The sequence below is a fragment of the Panthera pardus genome, unplaced genomic scaffold, assembly GCF_024362965.1.
Source record: "Panthera pardus isolate Hobbes unplaced genomic scaffold, ASM2436296v1 HiC_scaffold_13, whole genome shotgun sequence".
NCBI classification, from domain to species: Eukaryota; Metazoa; Chordata; class Mammalia; order Carnivora; family Felidae; genus Panthera; species Panthera pardus.
Window position 1 is genome coordinate 162,736,689 of NW_026526688.1, and position 19,151 is coordinate 162,755,839.

Here is a 19,151-nt window from a genome sequence, read left to right on the forward strand (position 1 = left end):
TGACAGCAACCTGTACCCTTGGCCCTTGGCACACAGCAGTCACGTCCACACGAGAACAGAGATAGATGACTTTAGACGTGAAATGAGGATATGTGAAAGGTGGAGCCACAACCCAGTTATAAAACTTTGTCTATGAATCCAGGTCATACGACCACTGTGGCTTTTGAATTGAATTATCATGTATTGCCAGCCTCGCAGATTATAAGGTGAAATGTTAGCGGGACACGAGAGCCACCTGCCCTGTAGTTGAAACTTACATTTAACATAAAGATTAGTGACTGAGAGGCTCTGGCTGAAGATGTACTGGCACTGGAAGCAACTCGACACCTATGGGAGTAAGACAGAGAAGGGGAAGGGACAGAATGGCACACGGCACGAGCCAGAGGCTCCAGAGCCTAGGCGGTCCACAGAACTAGGGGACAGAGGGCTTCAGGAGCTCAGACCAGGCTCAGGAAAACACTGGTACCACCAGGCCCAAACTGGCAACCAGGGCAACAGTGAGAGAGAGAGTCCAAGAAAAGTCAGCAGCAGCTGAGGAAATGTGTCCATTTGTGAGCATATTAGGAGTAGAGAGAACTGAACGCTTCCCTGATGGAAGGGAAGCCAGGGTTGGCAGGAAGTAAGAAACATTAGAGGATGTTCTAGGGGTGCCTAGGTTCTAATTCTGGGACTGTCATGTGTTAACTGTATTCCTTTGACAAGTTACTTTAACCTCCCTATGCTTATTTCCTAATCTGCGGAATGGAATTAATGATACCTACCTCAGGGGGATATTGTGAAGAGTCGACAAAAGACTATGTGTATCTTATTGTTATAAATATTGTATATGTGTATAACATTACACATATTATATAATATGTATATATCGCTTAGAATGAGAGCTGTAGCATAATAAGTGCTTTAGAAAAGTTCGTTCTAGCAGAGGGTCTTGGGCCCCAAATGCTAAATAGTATTTAGGACAAAGTCCCAGAAATAGAGGCAAGCTAGGATTCCTTGTAGAAGAGACCCAACTCCACACTAGAGAATCAGAACGTAGATAAGCCATGGCAGAAAGATTAGAATATGCAGGAACATCCCTTTTTGAAGTTGGTTGAAGACGGATGATGACGGACAATATAGACAAGCCTTGAAAACATTATGCTAAGTGAAATAACGTCACAAAGGTACAAATTCTGGATGATTGCACGTATATGACGTATCTAGCAATAGTCAAATTCACAGACACAGAACTTAGAATGGTACTTGTCAAGGGGTGGGGGCAGGGGGGAGTGGGGAGTTAGTGTTTGTTTAATGGGCACAGACTTTCAGTTTTGCAAGATGGAAAGAAGTCTGGAGGTGGCTGGTGGTGATGGTTGCACAACAGTGTGAATGTGCTCACTGCCACTGGACCACACACTTAGACATGGTTATAATGGTGAATGCTATGCTGTGTGTGTGTGTGTGTGTGTGTGTGTGTGTGTGTATAAAATATATATATCATATATTTTATATATATATATATATATATATATTTAGCACAATCTTTTAAAAACTAAGGAAGTCTGTATAAAATATGGACTTTAGTAACAATAATGTATCAGTTTTGGTTCATTAATAACAACGAATATATCATACTAAATATAAGATGCCACTAGTAAGGGAAACTAGATTCAGGGACATGTGAGAAATCTCTGTATGTACTATTTGCATAATTTTTTTGTAAATCTAAAACTGTTCTACAAAATTGAGTTGATTTAAAAAAAAATAGCTGTAGAAGATGGTAAGAACAGAAGCAGAGAAAGAGCTGCTTTGGCTAGAGTAAGTGATGGCTGAGATTGCCGGAATGATGATTATGAGTCTAAAAACGGATCGTAAGTATACTATGGCGAGGTAATATGAAGGTATTATGGTGAGCGGGGAAGGTACTGAAGATTGGGAGATTGGTCACAGTGTCCGGGGAGCAGATAGATGACTGGATGACCATGAAATGACTGGGAAGGGATTTAGGTCATCATGGACCTGTACTCACAACAATCCCACTTTACACATGTGCAGGGAAAAGCCATATAAACACACGTCTAATCAGCTGAGCATGTTTCCGATTCCAAATGAGGAAGGTTACTAAGCCCACATTCTTGGACATTTCCTCAAAGCCAAACAATAAGCAGACAAGTAGGAGTGCATAGACTGGCATAGAGCAGGGCATGAGGCATTGGCCCCAGAGCCCAGGTGGTCAGATATGTAAACATGTCAGGACTGAACTGTCCAGTGTTGATATTAGGAATTAGATGTCATTTTAAAAATAAGATTTACCCTTTTTAAATTCTTGTCATGTCTAAAAGTTCCTAAAAAGCCTTTATGAATCAGATCCAAGTTCAACACATTTTTAGCACCCATGAAGGTCTGTACTGGAGCATTTACCCACGCTGTTTTAATTCTCGTAACTACTAGTGGTTTTACCGTGGAGTATTATGTGAAAAGACTCGCATCAAATCATCTGAGTATTAAATGATAAAGGAAGGAATCAAACTAAGATCTTCTCACCATAACTGAAAGGATGAAGGGTGAGTGGCTAGGCTCCTTCTATAACACTGTCAAATCAAAGGAAATCGAATCCTATGCGGTGGTGAGATGTTTGCCTAGAGGCGTGATCCAGCCAGACATCCTGGCTACAGAAAGAGGTGCTAGAGGGGGCATCGAAGAGCAGAAGTGGGCACAGAACAGCCCTTTTTGCAGACCGTGTGCCCTGCTCTACCCCCAGCAGCACCAGGTGCTCTCACGTCAGCAGCATTGACATCATGTTGAATAAGTGAGCGTGCAGCAATTCTGACCAGTCTACATGGGAAGAGGGTGAAGAAGCTGTGGGGGGTGCCATAATCCATGTCGCCGTGTAGGCAGAATGACGGGGAAATGACGGGGGCCTAGTGTGACGGGGCCAGAATGAAGGGAACAGACGCTCAGCAGCAGGAGGAAAGTGAGCATTGGGGTGGGCCGCCAGAAGGACCCAGGGCCTTGGGCTGACGCAGATCGGAAATACTGCCTATGGTAGAAACAAAGAACTCTTTAAAAGCCAGTCACATGCTATGAAAATGTCAGTGTGAGATCCTTCATGTTTTTTGAGCTTTCGTATTCCACGCCATTTATTGGGATACTTTTAATATGGCTCCCGGAGAGGGGAAGATGTGCAGCAGGATGCAAAAAGAGTGTGGAAAGATCAGTGTGAAACGTAGCAGTCTCCAGCTTGGACTCCACTGCTCATGATGGCTATGGCACACAGGAAGTGCTTTTTGAATAGTTGCAACATGGAATAAATGCCATTAACACTTGCACGCGCGTGCGTGAGTGTGTGTGTGTGTGTGTGTGTGTGTGTGTGTGTATCTTTGTGCAACTTTGGTTACTATGTGAAATTTTTTTCTAATGCATCTATTTACCATGTATATTCTGCCTTTGTGGTCAAGAATCATGTAATTAATGCCATCTTTGCAAGCGTTAATAACTTCTGTGAGGCTTTTTCCATCGTGGTATGAAATCTAAACTGTACAGTTTTCTAAATTACGGACTAAGGTTACACGGTGTTATTTTGTTTAAAATGCTTACCTTAGAGCATCATTTTTCATGCTGGCCCATCATTCGAAGCCCTGAAGTAAAGACTGGACAACCAGCTACAGTAGCCCCCCTTATCTGCAGTTTCGCCTTGCATAGTTCCATTTCCCTGCGGTGAACCATGGTCCAGAAGTGGATGATCCTTCTGATGTATCGTCAGAAGGTCAATAATAGCCTAACACTATGTCACAGCGCCTACATTATTCACCTCATTTCATCTCATCACATGGGCATTTTATCACCTCACATCATCACAAGAAGAAGGGTGGGAACCATACAGTAAGATATTTTGAGTGAGAGAGAGAGAGAGAGACCACATTCACACAACTTTATTACAGTGTATTGTTACAGTTGTTCTATTATTAGGTGTTGTTGGTAATCTCTTACGGTGCCTAAATGATAAATTAAACTTTATCATAAGTATGCATATATAGGAAAAAACATAACACATAGAGGGTTTGACACTCTTCGTGGTTTCAGACATCTACTGGGGGTCTTACCACAGACCCCCCCCCATGGATAACGGGGATGACTATACATTGGATGGGAGCTGGGATTAAAAGATTCAAGGACCCCTTCTGACTCTGAGCCCATATTTCTGTGACCCCCATATCTTCCAAGGTCAACATTCCCTTTGCAATATGAGGTGGGTTGTAGTACTTGGGTACCTCATCTTCACATCACAAACCAGTATTGTTTATCCTGAACCATTCAGTCAGTGAAATGAAAACTCAACACAGTTGCACTCTTGTAGAATGTGCCTGGGAACGTGGATGCAGGTAAGTCGTGTGCTCCAGGGGCCACTGGAAAAGACTTTGGTGTTAGGAAAGTGTAAGGCTGCTCTTAGTATAATACAGTATCTTTCTTTAATATTTTGGATATCTTGGACCTCACGGCTAAAGCCATTAGTAGTCACTACTAATGACTTAACACTGAACAATTCCAATCTGATGGTATATACTCTTCATCCTCTACTAACTTCTTGTACCTTCAACCAGTCCCAAACTTAAATAACAAAAGGCAAAAAAATTCTTGACCTAGTTTTTGAATCTTTTACATGATGCATAGATAAAAATAATTTCTTTGCACTAATTAACTGAAAAGTCTTGGAACGTAACAGCTTGGAAGCTTTCCATTTCTAAATTTGGTGCCCAGAACATAGCTAAGTGGTTCATTTGAAGGAAAGATGTGTTAGTTTTAATTAACCCATCGTTGAGCTTTTCAATGGAAATAATTCAATAAAATCTTTGTATTACTCTTTCTTCCAATAATCACAAGAGAATAATGTAATTTGAGAAAGACAAATGTAAGACTAATCCTTCACTCCCATGTCTAATTTTTCTTATACAGCTTTTAATTTCCATGTATTAGATTAACCATTCAGATAACAACACGACATGGGACTTCATAGTTCACAGTTATTGCTTCTTCTCTTGTCCAACTTATGATATCAGAAAGCAGCATTTTCTCCTGACCACCACCTCTGTTCTTATCAATAGCATATCTCGTGGAGGGTGGAACAAAAGTTGGAGAGAAGAGACAGCTCCTCATTGGGTTTACAGAAGAGATACATGTCTCAGAGAAGCCCCTCTCCCCTCTTCCTAAGAAAATCAAATAGATAGTCATGGTCAGAAGGGAGAGGGTTTGATTTCATTTGGGGGATAGACTTTTGAACACAGCTGAATTTGTAACTGTACCTTAGATACTTGTATCTGAAGTAGTTCAACGTAGGATAAGGAACACTGGGCCCCGAGGGGGACAGGATCACAGAAATGAAACGTCAAGTCAAGATCATGGGTACTCTCAGAAAGATAAAGTGCCTTTTAGAACCTGGCTCTGAGAAATGAGGACAATGCAGTTCAAGGACCTTACAGCAAATGCAAAAGAATTAAGTGTATATAAACATTTTTAAAGCAGTAGGGTGAGTGACCCTAAATATTCCTGCTGCTCCTCTGACCTTATGTTGCATCAGAAGAAAACAGCAATAGCAAAAATAATGATGATGGAGAGAAATATTTTCTTTTTTCTTTTTTTTATTAAAAAATTTTTTAACATTTATTCATTTTTGAGAGAGCACAAACAGGGGAGGGGCAGAGAGAGGGAGACACAAAATCCGAAGCAGGCTCCAGGCTTCGAGCTGTCAGTACAGAGCCCGACGCAGGGCTCAAACCCAAAACTGCAAGATCATCACCTGAGCTGAAGTCGGCACTTAACTGACTGAGCCACCCAGGCACCCCAATATTTTCTTTTTTCAGTCCAGAAAGCGGATGAACTTGTATGATCCCAGTAGTAATCTCACTTGTAATTTTCTTTCTTGATTAGTGACCAGGGCATTTCTGATAAGTTGCAAACTCAGGAAAATACATTTGTTCTTTTAAAGGGGGGTAATTAGAGCACCTGGGTGGCTCAGTCAGTTAAGCATCCAACTTTGGCTCAGGTTCTCATGGTTGGTGAGTTCGAGCCCCATGTTGGGCTCTGTGCTGACAGCTGGGAGCCTGAAGCCTGCTTCGGATTCTGTGTCTCCCTCTCTTTCTGCCCCTCCCCCACTCATTCATTTTCTCTCTCTCTCTCTTTCTCTCTCTCTTTCTCAAAAATAAATATTTTGAAAAATATTTTGAAAAGGGGGGGTGGTAATTAAAATGCTTCAGCTGCTTACTTTGGAGATTTAAACTTGGTCAAACCCGTGTTTGTTTAGTAAATTCTTGTTTTAAACAAAGCCATTGTGTGTGTGTGTGTGTGTGTGTGTGTGTGTGTGTGCACGCGCGCACGTGCATGGTGCTGTGGGAGGAGGAAGAAGGAAGCCAATGAGCTTGTGTATAAACAAGTCACTTTTATGTGAATTTGAGGCCTGGGGCCTCCTTTTTATTCTCTCTCCTTTTGGGATCTCATTCAAGCTCGGAACCTCAGCAATATTATACGTGGACATAGTTCATTTGGAAAAGTAAGGTTCACAACGACCGTGATAGTAAAATTGTGGATAGTCTGTTCTGGGTAAAAGGGATTAGGCTTCATTTCAGAGCCCGATTCCATCATCTGGGAAGTCAGCCTGGGGAAGGGGCAAGTTCCCCACCAGTGATTAAAGGAGAGGGAAAAGATACAAGACTCTACAACTTCTGACTCCTTTCTTACTCTGTCTCATGGTCATGCTGGTTCCCCCAACCTGTTTTCGTCATTCTTAACACAGCTGTCATTTTAACATATCACTTGTAGAAGAAGAAGCAGACAGGAGGAGGGCCACTTTTTAGAGTGTGGCCAAGGAAAATGACCTCGGCCATGCTATTTTCCAGCCCAGCTGTGTTCCTCTTAGCTGTGTCACCTGCAAGCAGAAATACTACAACCTGTGGCTTGAACCTACAGGGAAGTCCTTTTCAGCCCCCCTGAAAGGAATCATTTTATGTTAAAGCCACCTGGAAACGAACTTGATGTCCTTGAGAGCTTGTAAGGTGCCGGAGTAAAAAGTATTCAAGGTGAATGGCTGTCTTTCAGAACGTCTGGAAAGGAGATCCCTGCTTTGGGTCAGAGCTTATGCTCGGGACCCTAAGAGGTCACTAAGAACTGTGAGTTTCCGTCACTGCTGAGTCTGCACTTCGCGTCCTGACCTTCCTACTGGAATCGGCAAGCTGTAGAATTGTCCATGACTTCGGAGGCTATTTTCTCCAACCCTGTTCAGAGAGGCTAAGGGAGTACCACGGCCCCACTTGAGCTCCAGTCCCACTCCTTTGAATGCTGCCCCCTTATGTCCCAGGGGGAGAATTCATCCCCCCTTTCAAACCAGTTCCACCGCTACTTTCCATCGGTGGAACCGCCGTCCTCCCATCTCAGAGGTACAGACACTCTGCCACAGCTCGTCACCAAAGCGATAGTTCTTTTCCAGTGTCATCCCAGGCCTCCTTCCCTCCTTCCTGCCAGCCCCTCTGCGGCATCTCCTGTCAGTAACTGCCTTGGGAACATCCCTAATTCCAGTCTCACCCCCTCTATGCCATACCGGAGACTATCCCCAAGTACTACCATCCGCACACAATCCCGAGGTTGGAAGAAACCAGAGAATCCATCTTGTTCTGCCACCTATCTCATGCGTGACCCGTCCTGGAGCATTCCCCCTTTCCTCAGCCTTCCCTCTGTCCGAAGTCATCAGTGGCTTCTCTTGCCTGTAGGATATAAAGTTCTTACGCCTTAGCTTGTGTTCATGCCCCTCCCTTCCCATCTCCTGCCAAGTCTGCCCGCAATTCACCCTTCCAGCTGGTCTCCCAGCATCAACCAGTGAGGCTGGTGTTCCCACTCCTCCAAGAACACCATTACACACTTCTGCCTCCGAGTTGCAAACGAGAGCTGGTCAACCATATTAACTTTAAAAAACAAAAACAAAATCAGTTTTCCTCAAGCAAAGAGTCCAGAGATCGAGCTGATTTCCTCAGTCTTTGTCCTCAGGACTCTGTCTGTATCTTGGTTCTGCTTTCCTCCATGTTGGTTTCACTCCCAGGGCACCCCCTCCATGCAGTAGCAAGAAGACTGCCAGTAGCTCCAGGATTATATCCTCTGAGCAAATCACCAGGGGGAAAGGAGAGCTTCTGTCTACCCATGGTTCCTGCCAAAGTCTCCAGATCAAGTCTCATTGGACTGATCTGGATCGTGTACCCATTCTGAACCCTGATGGTGACCAGATGGATAAGGTGCTTTGGTTTAATCAGTTCAAGTTCAGCCCCACCTGCATCACAAGAGCTAAAGGTAAAGTTCAAGAAAATTAGGGTGCTGTTATCAAAAGAAGGAAGAATGGAGACCGCAGTCATTCCTTCTACCCAACGGGTCCAGCCCAGTCTCCTCAGCTTCTCCTCCACAGTCCAGCCCAGGTCCCACTTCTATAAGGCCACTTTGTAACCAGCCTATGCGCTATGACTCCTACAGTCTTACCATACCTGCTTTCTGGAGCATTCCGAGTCTCCATGGGTGCTAAGGTGCTTGAAGGCTGAGGCCACATCTTATGCGTCTTTCCATTGTAGTTTTCCTCATTGCACCTAGGACTGTGCTTTGCATAACTGATACATAACAGACTTTCGTTGTGGTGGCAGTGTGCATGCCTCTGTGTGTGTGCGTGCACGTGTGTGTGCGTGCATGTGTGTGTGTCTCCAAGTGGGCTGAGGTGCATGGGAAAAGCAGATGTGCGTCTCCATGGAAACGGATCAGCAGGCAGCCCCTGGGCCTGGTGGCCACATGATTGATGCAGGCATTTGGCCATCTTGGTAGTCAGGGTTGAGGCCTCAGCTGAGGGGATTTGCATCATTCCATGCTGGGCAGTAAGATGATGAAGTTACAAGGTGCACCGAATGCAGGCTCTTTTGTCGCCCTGACCTCAACTTCAGCAGGAAAGGACAAAACGAATAGACCAAAAGGCAAATTAGAGTTAAGAATGAGGACAGAGCGGTAAGAGGGGCATTTTGAGGGGAAATAAGGCCATAAATTAGAAGAAAAAGTCAAGACCATGGCCAAAGGTGAGACGACCTACTCGCTCTCAGTGAAAATAAAGCCCATGTGCTCTTACACTCTTTGCTCACAGCCTAATTTTACCTGATTTCCTTTGTGTGTACGATCTGAGTGTATGTGTCTGTGCGTGCACGTGCACACATACACATGTGTTTGTAAAATTTAGCCATCTCTCTCTCTCTGTCTCTGTCTCTGTCTCCCTCTCGCTTCCTCCCCTCCTCTCATTTACTGTCAGTGTTCTCTGGTCCGGTGACCCTTTTCTTAGTAACTAGTTCCATGTGTTTATTGGCTTCTATTTGTAAAATAACTTAATTAACTAAGGTCATGTCATCTTGTCCTTGCATTCCTTATAAATGGGAGGAATTTGTTTGGTATGGTTTAAACATTTTAGGGAAGAGAGAATTTGCTTGTGTCATATAAGAAACAAGATCTTGTGTAAAGCTGATCTAAAGAAGATGTTCAGGATACTTGGGGGTTAACTCTGGGTCCAGGGAAAGAGAAAAGCTTGCATTCTTGAAGAGTCTCTAACAAAGGGAAACCATGGGCCATTGTAACAGAGCTGGCAAAGGTTTTGGAATCCTATACCTGGGTTTCTCAGACTTTAATATGCTTAAAAATCACCTGGGGTTCTTGTTAGACAGATAGATTCCTGGGCCTTACCCCAGGAATTCTGATTTCGTAGATCTGGGGTGGAGCCAGGAGCCTGCAATTTTTGCTTGCACCCCATGTGACTCTTCAGAGTGGTCCAGGCACCACACTTTGGGAAATACTGACCCAAGGCCAACCTCCTGCTTTTAGGCATGAATAAACTTCAGCCACGAGTTGTGAAGTGACCCTACTGGGTATCCCACTGCTATGATGGGCTTGCCTTCTGTGAGCCCCAGTTCCTTCCTCAGTAAAGCAGGAGCGTAACATTATCTATTTCCAAGAGTTATTGGGAGGATTACATATGATAATACGTGTAAGGCACTTTGTATAACACCTAATACATAGTAAGTTCAGATTAATGCTTAAGTATTATGATCAGCTTGTCGTTATTATTTACGGCAAATTAGTTCCCCGCTGGAACTGTATTCACCAGTAGAGCTTGCCAAAAGGTACAAGGGCCATTTGGGATGGACTGCCAAGACGTCTCTGGGTAACACGAGGGGCTCTCCAGAGCCGCACAGAGGGATACCTTCCTCAGCTCTAGCCACGCTTGGTCCCACAGTTCTCGCGGCAGGTGACTGACGTAGGACTCGACCGTCTCCAAGGGAAGGCTGCCCACCTGGGAGCTTTTCCTCTGTCCCGCGGTGGCCGTGAGGGAGGTGGTCTGTCATAGACACAGAGATTTTGGATCAGATGGTAAGCGGACAAAAGTCAGTTGTTGGGGTGGGGGTGACACCCCAATGAAGGGTCAGTAACGAGAACTTCTCGAGCACATAAAAAATGGCGCCGCATTGCAGGATTGTTAGTGCTGAAAGGAACCTCAGCAAACATCTTACCCAGCACCCTTGCCTTCTCAGTTAATAAGTGAGAAAAGTATCTGGTTTGAGACAGAGCTGGGATAAGAACCCAGTTAATTCCCTTCCTGACCAGAAATAAACAAACACGTAGTACCTGCCTTATAATATTAACAAAAGGGCCTCACAGCCCAGCCAGATTTTAATATGTAAGCCCAAGTTCATAACCTTGTAATAAAGACCAGGATCGAGTGTTTATGCATGGGCCTACTTTCTAATTGCTCTGAGCGTCACGGCTTTTCCTCCCCACCTTAGGGAGCAAAAATAGCCCTTTTTAGTCTGAAGGATCAATTTTGATGCAATGGGAGAAAATGGGCCTTTTTTCCCCTTTGTGTCTGACTTCATTTCTCACGTACAAAGAACTTGTGTTTCGAGTAGTGCCTGGAGATGGCTATTGGGATCATAACAATCACGTTTACTGTTCAACTGCACAAGGGGACCGTCTGTCAGGTTTAATGGTACTCTCTTAAAAACAGCAACAACCCGCCAGTTAATAAAAAACAGCCTGTGCCGAGTCCTGCTTGAGCTGGTTAACACAGATTCATATTAACAAGTGAACATACAAGTATAACCTCGGTGTGATGTGAGCACAGACCTCTAGCAGGCTTGGGGTTGCACCTCATCCCGGGGCGCCTGGCCCAGCACTTCGCGCCGCGTGTTGAAGTCTGGTCCCTGCGGACACGATCAAATGAGGACCGAGTCAAAGAAGTCAGGCGCAAGGAGAATACTTCTGCTGAGCTCGCCGCCGGGAGCCTTCTCTCTCTCTTCCTCTGTTTGTGGGACCTGGTGTGTGCCTGCATTGTGAGGCTGCGGAGGAGAGGGAACAAAGTCTCGTAAACGTGCTTGGTGAGCGGTGGCCATTGGAGCCGCTTGGTATGTGGGCCTCAGCCTTTGTGACAGGGTCAGCCAGGATTTGTGAGAGCCCGTAAACTGCCACGTCAGGAAGAACCCGCTGCTATTCTCAGCGGCCGAGGGCGGGTAGCAGCTGCCAGGAGTGTTGTTTTAAACCCAGACCCCATACGGCTTCTACCCTGCTGATTCTTTCCGTGTTCCTCTCAGACTGGCAGATGGTGACAGTTCCCCAGATGCTGCGGCTTTCATGTTCATCTGATGTTTATATGGCGTGCCAGCGTTATTTATGTCTGTGGAATTGCGCACCCGGAGCGTGCAGACCCAGGTGGCGCACTCCCCAGGCCGGCCATCGGCGTGGGCTCTGAGCTACGTGGGCGGAGATGCCGAGTCTGGGCAGGGTCCCTTACGGTTTCCAGCCCTCCCGCCATATTGTGGTTGCATCCCACTCCTCTGGAAGGATGACCTTTGCACTTGAACCCCAGAACGGTTTCTGCAGCTGTGGGCTATCACTGATCCTCTTGCCTTCTCCCTTATAGGACTTTAGCCCCCCCAGGCCATGTAAGCTCCCCAGAACCTTGAAGGCCTGAGATGTGAAGAAGTGTTGCATTCTGACCTCCGAGCCGTTTTGGTTTTCTTTTAAGCAAACCTTAGCCCTGATGCGGAACTCGAACGTATAACCCTGAGATCAAGAGTCCTGTGCTCTACCAGCTGAGCCAGCCAGGCACCCCTTCTCCCAGTCAGTTTTGCTAGGACTTCGGCAACTCTGTCTCCTTTGTTGCTTCCCCCTTGGCCATCCCTCCGTTTGCTCACCCTGCAGCAGCTCCCTGGAGTACTGCAGAGGCCGGAGGGCCCAGGACAGCAAGGTCCATCTGTAGACATCTGTGATTGTCCTCCTTCATGAAGAGCTGCTCTTCCTTTATTTACTTTCAGTGAGGGCAAGCTATCATACGACTTCAACTTATTGGCCACAGAACTGAGCCAGTTGGACTTCCTGTCTAGGAGGTCATTAATTGCCGTGAAAGGAAGAGCATACCTTCTTAGCCATGAAGCTAGGAAGACATGACAGCTGCTGGCAGCCACATTTGCACGTTTCATAGACGATGCCAGTCTGCAGGGGAATGAAGCTGATCATCAGAGTGAAGAGACAAGAAGCAGAAGGGGCGTGGTGGGTTCCAGGTCCTGTCCCAGGACCCCGCTGGCCACCTACTCTTCCTTTGGCTTGGTTACTTCACCCAAAAAATTCCCCTCTTTGCCTTAAGATATTTAAGTTGGATTTCTGTCACTTGCGACCAAGAGTCCAGTCTACTGTAGTGTCCTTGATCTCTGTTATGAAGTCACTCCACTCTCCTCTGGCCCCTCAGCAGCACTTCCCCTTCCAATCTACAAGGGAGAGAGGTTTTCCTTCCGGGGGTGACGGGTGGATCTGACATGCTTCTGGGGAGACAGCCACTGTTTCCAGAGATGACAATTCTTTGAGCTCCTAAAGATGATCTTGGGCTTCTTTCAGACTCAGAACTCTGGCTGTGGAGAAGTGTATTCCAAGGCCCCTCGTGATATCTCAGAGACCTTGAGGCCAGAAAGGAAACTGGGCCCCCCCATCACCTTCACTTCACCAACAAATCTGAAGTCCCTATAGCGTTGCTGACCATAGCGGCAGGTATCCGAACCTAGTGCGGGACACCAGGATGATATGCTCATTTATCTTCCATGCTTGGGAAGTGTTCCCGCAGCCAAATAGCTGCCTGTCCTTGAACACAGCATCCTATTTCAGGCAATATAAGGAATATTTTTCTCAGCCCCAAATCATTACGGTTGACCATTGCCTTTGTCTTGAAGTACCATCATGGAAAGAGCGTGTGGTTTTCTACTTCTGGGTATGGAAGTATGTTATGTTTTCCATTCCAGATCTTGAGGTGGATTGAAGTGGACTCTGTTGCCAGAGTCTTTTCATGAATATCCCACAAGGTTATGGCAAATAAGACCGATTCTCAATGGTATTTAGAGTAAGGCTGAGATCAGGGGCTCTGGAGTCCAGCTGCTTCAGTGGACTCCCAGCTCTGTCACCTACCAATGGCCCCTTAAGCAGATCACTTAACCCTTCTGTGGCTCAGTTCCCACATGTGAAAAATGGGAATAATAATATGATAATAGCACCTGTTTTACAGGGCCATTGTGAAGAGTGAATGTTCTAAAAGACTTCAAAGGTCTGGCATAGGTTCTATCACATTAGTAATCATTCAAAAATAGTAGCAACAGGGGCGCCCGGGTGGCTCAGTCGGTTAAGCGTCCGACTTCGACCCAGCTCATGATCCCACGCTTTGTGGGCTGGAGCCCCACGTTGGGCTCTGGGCTGACAGCTCAGAGCCTGGAGCCTGCTTCGGATTCTGTGTCTCCTTCTCTCTCTGCCCCTCCCCTGCTTGCACTCTGTCTCTCTGTCTTCCCAAAATAAATAAGCATTTTAAAAAAAATTTTTTTAAATAGTAGCAAGAAATAATAATAGTTGTTTCACATGGAGCCCATGAGAACTGGTTTCTTATACGGTGGCTGTATATTTTGTTTCTGGGAATGGACGTGGCGAAGCTGGCAATGAGAAGACCAGTGGGTATAGGAAGAGAAAGATGCTGCTATGATCTCTTGCTTGTGTTGACACCCACCACCCTACGCCCTGCCGTCCAGTACAAGTGCAAAGGGAAAATCCTCGAACACCAGCTGCTAAGTAGGGAAGGCCTGGCCGTGTATCTGCTCACTGCTTCCTCCTCAACAGAGCTGCCTCTGTGGGAGAGAGGGGGTGGAAGGTGAGCCTTGAGGGCGGGAGGCAAGTAGCCGACAGATGGAGTGAGGAAGTCTCCAGAAGAGCATACAGCGTGGGAGAAGGTTTGACGTCAGGAGCAGGAGGGGTGGGTGAAGAGGGTGGGTTGAGATTCTCTTTTGTGGATCAAAAGGAGTGGGGAAGAAAAGCAGCGGATGAAAGAGGAGTATGTGACCATGCAGATAGGAGCAGGCTCCTCAGGGGAGGAGACAGAGCCCCTTCCGTGTCTCTTTTATGGCCCTAAAAAAAAAAATCCCTCCTCTTCCCACTTCTTAGTCAGATATGTACATCCGCAAACCCACCGGCCCCTTGAGCTAATGTTTGTGTTTAAAGGACATGATTAGATCCTGGACTTAATTTATGCGCTTCTTTGATACCGATGCAGCTGTGTAAGCCTCGGTTATTTTATTTACGTTTCTTCAGACTCTCCTTTTATGATTTTTACTAGACTGCTTGTTCCTTTTTTCTTTTTTCTTTCTTTTTTGCTGCTTTCTGAGCCTTAGATCTGTTTGCCCATATGTATTAGGTTGTCATATATGAATCTGCCAATCCCCCCCCCCCCCATTTTGCCTATAAAACAGCAGTTTCGTATGCTTCAACTGAATTTTTTCAAGTTTAGGCTATAACTGTAAGTTTCCATAGGAGTCAGACCATAGCCACCTGCACTGAGTACCTCCGCTGAGGTATAGCCTTAGTGTGACAGAAAGCTGCTTAACTGTCAAGATCAAAGAATGGGGGCACCCGGGTGGCTCGGCCAGTTAAGCATCCGACTCTTGGTTTTGGCTCAGGTCATGATTTCATGGTTCATGGGTTCAAGCCCGGGTTGGTCTCTGTGCTGACAGCATAGGACCTGGTTGAGATTCTCTCTCTCCATCTCTCTCTCTCTCTCTGCCCCTCCCCTGTTCATTGCTGTCTGTCTCTCTCAAAACTAAATAAACTTTTAAATAAGATCCAAGAACAGACATGAGACCAGCTCACATTAGACGGTGGCCTACCATGCCAGGCACTGCTCATGTGTTCACGCTCGAAATCCTCCCGCCAGCTGGTGGCATAGGCATAGGTCCCCAGAACATCCCCATCTACGATTAGATTAGGAGGCAGAGGCACAGAGAGGTAAGGGAGCTTGCCCACAGTTACATAGCCAATAGGCGGCAGAACTGGGATTTGAACCCGGATAGCTTGGCTGGGAGTCATCAAACGACCACACTACAGAACGTTTGACTAGTCAGTAGTCGACAGTACTCATCTGTCTGTTGTTGACCGCTACTGTTATTATTCGCTAAATCTTCCTGCCCAGGCTTTTCAGCTGTTAGATATCCTGATATTGTTGTTGGCTTGGATGAAGCTGTTTTTCTTTTATTTATTTATTAGTGCTTATTTATTTATTTTTGAGAGAGCGAGAGCATGCGCACCCACAGTGGGGGAGGGGCAGAGAAAGAAAAGGAGACACAGAATACGAGGCGCACAGAACCTGACGATGGCTTGAACTCATTAACCGTGAGATTCTGACTGGGCCACCCAGGTGCCCCTGAGGTGGTTTTTCTGAATAAACTCTGATATAAATCCATTAGGAATTACCTACTTGGGGTTTTTGTTTTTAGTTGGTATTTTACTGCCTGCGTCCCGCACCACCTTTCCTGTCTTCATGTGCGTGGTTCCTGAGACTTCACAGAGCCTTTCCATATTCCTCTCCTCATTCACCCCCACACATCCCCGTCTCCCGGATGAGGACGTCCCCAGGTCACGCAGGTGACTTCTATCTGCAGACCAGCATTGGCCGTGATCCCGTGTGAGGCTCTCCCCAGAACTCACCTGGTAGTGTTGAAGACCTGTGAGCCCCCCCTCCCCCCCACTCCACCGCTTAGGACTGTGTGAGGTGATCCACCCTCTCTGAGCTTCTATTTTTTTATTTTTAGAAAGATTGGAAGTATTTATTCCTGGAAGGACTGGCATCCAACACTGTCCTGAACTTCTTTACATAGTAGACATACTAGAGGTTTCCTTCCTTCATTTCTGTGCCACTCTAGGCCGGCTGCCCTGATACTCAAGTCATGGTCATTGGCATAAACTGACACCAGGACTATAGGGTGTGAAACAAACCAACCTAGATGCACATTCTCTCCCACTCTGTTGTCGTAAACTATTATAGTGAAATGACTGCTTTTAGAGATTTTCATTTGTCAGATGGGGACAATTGTAATAACTCCCTCCAAGGTTCCTTGTGAAGTTTGAAGGAGATGGCGGGTCCTGGCGCTCTCCGAGCACTCAGATGAGGTAGCTGTTGTAGTTGTTCCTGTTACTTGTGCTCGTGGTACTTTTCCAACAGGCTTTTAGAGTCGACCTAACCAGCCGAGTACGTTCTGGTCCTGTGGGACCTTGTAGGGTGGTACACACTTTTCTGTTATTCTATGGCTACTAAACAGAAACTTCTACTAGATTTCAAGATGCCAGCCGTCATTTTATCATTGGTTGCCTGCTATTTGATGACTTTCCCAGGGACTAGTTAGGTCACACGAAGATTTCTGCTCTTATCTGGGGAAAAAAAGTGGGGGAGAACGTAAGTAACGTTTTAGGGAATGGAAGGATTGCCATTTTTCTAATGGACTTGTTTCCAGCATGTGTCCCCCTTATCACTAACAGATTGTAAAGCTGTAGACCTTCCTGCTCCACACTAAATCATGAGGTGTGTATCAGGAAAGAAAAATACCTTTAGCAATCTGTACAGCAGCTCCCTAATGCTTGGTTCACTTAGATGGTGCCCATATGTGGTTACTGCTTACTTCAGACGATACTTTAAAATTAGCTGTTGCACTAATAATGGAAATATTTTAAACTTCATTCCAGAGGAGAATTAACCTGGCCTTGTTTGCTTCTTTGCTTTGTTTCTCTCACAAGGTTGTTAGCCTTCAAAGGCACTAAGTCTGAAGCAAGGCGTTCCTTTGGAGTAGACCCCAGGGGGGCTGCGGACTGGAAAGCAGCTACCTTTAGATTGCCCCCCAGAGAGATCCCTGGCTGTGGTGTGTTACCGGCTGGGCCCCACATGGGAAGGCCTGGGGTAGGGGGTGGGGGGTGGGGGTAGGGAGCAGCTTTTGGCCTTTACTCAGGGAGGCTGACAGGAAGTGGAGGTGTGGCCTCCCTGCCTTCCTGCTCTTTCCTGCCCCCAGTTAAGGCTTCTTTTTACCAACCTGGCTCCCGAACCCATGTCTAGGTACTCTCTGTACAGCTACCACACTACTGCCTGTCACCCCACCATCTCTTCCAGGAGGTTGTTCTCGAAACACTGGCCACCTGGGCGCAGAGAGCCTTCTTTTCTGAACAGTGTCGGAATGCGTTTTTTAAAAACCCAACTTGGGGCGCCTGGGTGGCTCAGTCGGTTAAGCGTCCGACTTCAGTTCAGGTCACGATCTCACGGTCCGTGAGTTCGAGCCCCGCGTCGGGCTCTGGGCTGATGGCTCAGAGCCTGGAGCCTGCTTCCGATTCTGTGTCTCCCTCTCTCTCTGCCCCTCCCCCGTTCATGCTCTGTCTCTCTCTGTCTCAAAAATAAATAAACATTAAAAAAAAAAAATTAAAAAAACCCAACTCCCCCTTCTCGTCCATCATCATTATCTCCGGCCTTCAGGGTGTTCTGTTTTGCTGTAGGAACAAATGACCCCAGAGTTCAGAGAGGTAATTCAGTTAGGAACTCACTTCCTGCCCCTGTCACACGTTCAATGTGGCTTGGTGGCCTCACTCTTCCACACATCTCGTCAAAAACCCAGGCTGACGGAGGCTCAGACGTCTTGAAGCTACACCCCCGGAAGGAGGAGGCCTCTGTGGACATGATGGTGAGGAAGGACCAGAGCTGAGCTGGAAGGCCACGCAAGCTCTAGGAGTCTCCCTTCGCGCAGCATATTGGCAAAAAACAGTCATGTGGCCTCTCCTAACGGCAAGAGGGCCCCTCCCCCTCCTAGCTAAATTACCCAATCTTGATGGTAGAAAACAGAGGCTTGGAGTTTAAAAAAAAAAAAAGAGCATTGCTAGAATTCAGCAGAGTACCTGGCTGTCTGGCGGGTCAGGGAGAGAAGGAGGGAGAGGCAGCAGAAAGGAAGGGAATAAAGCCACCTCTTAGAATGAGTTAGTCATAAACTAGACTCATCTCTTCCGGGTTGATCTTTACCCGCATAGTGGGCGCCAATCTCAGGATAAACGTTTAGGGATATACCCAATGCAACCACACAACTTTTTCTCTAACTTTTGATTTGCACTGCGCCCCCATTCCCCTAGTGGCAGAAACTTACTGTCCGGCCATGCCAGCCAGTCTTTTCCAGGGCCATGTCTAAGTTCTGGGGGCTGAGGCTCTAAGGAGCTGGTACCTGTTCTACAGGTCCTCTCTGTCCCCGAAGGCATCCCCCAGCAACATCCTTCAGCCCGCCCCCGCCCCCCCTTCCCCCCCCCCCCCACTGCATCCCCACTGTCAGTCCACAAGGTTCTGGCAGGTGGCTGTTGGGAAGCTTTCTGTGCCCTTGAGCAAGGGCCCAAAGACCTCTACGAGTCTGTTGGAAGCGTCATCTATAGCCATGCCACTCTGGGCCGTGTGCAGTGCTGGGCCGGGGAAAACTCTTGTGACCTTGCCTGGCACATGACGTAGCCATTTCTGCTCTGGGTCCTCTGCTTTCTTGGGCTCCACTCAGGAGGTGACGTTCTGTAAACCTACAAATGTGTCCAAGTTTCTCTCACTCTTTCCCAGGGACCCTTCTGCAGCCTTGGGAGCTGGAAGCCTACCTCTGCCATTTTCCGTCCCCTGGGTATCTTCAGGCCTAACTTCCAAAGCTCAACCCAGCTGACTAGGAGGAGACGGAGTGTAGGGTCAAAAGAAATGTGATTTTTGTGCACATATATGACCCATTAATATTTAAAATATTCTCTTGCCATGTTAATGGCACTCTCAG

The 19,151-nt window shown here is 46.6% G+C and overlaps 1 protein-coding gene across 2 annotated transcripts in view; it reads left to right on the plus strand.

Moving 5' to 3' along the window:
* SCFD2 (sec1 family domain containing 2) overlaps positions 1-19,151 on the plus strand; it is a 400,714-nt gene that overhangs the window by 317,222 nt on the left and 64,341 nt on the right. The gene's annotated exons all lie outside the window — the stretch shown is intronic.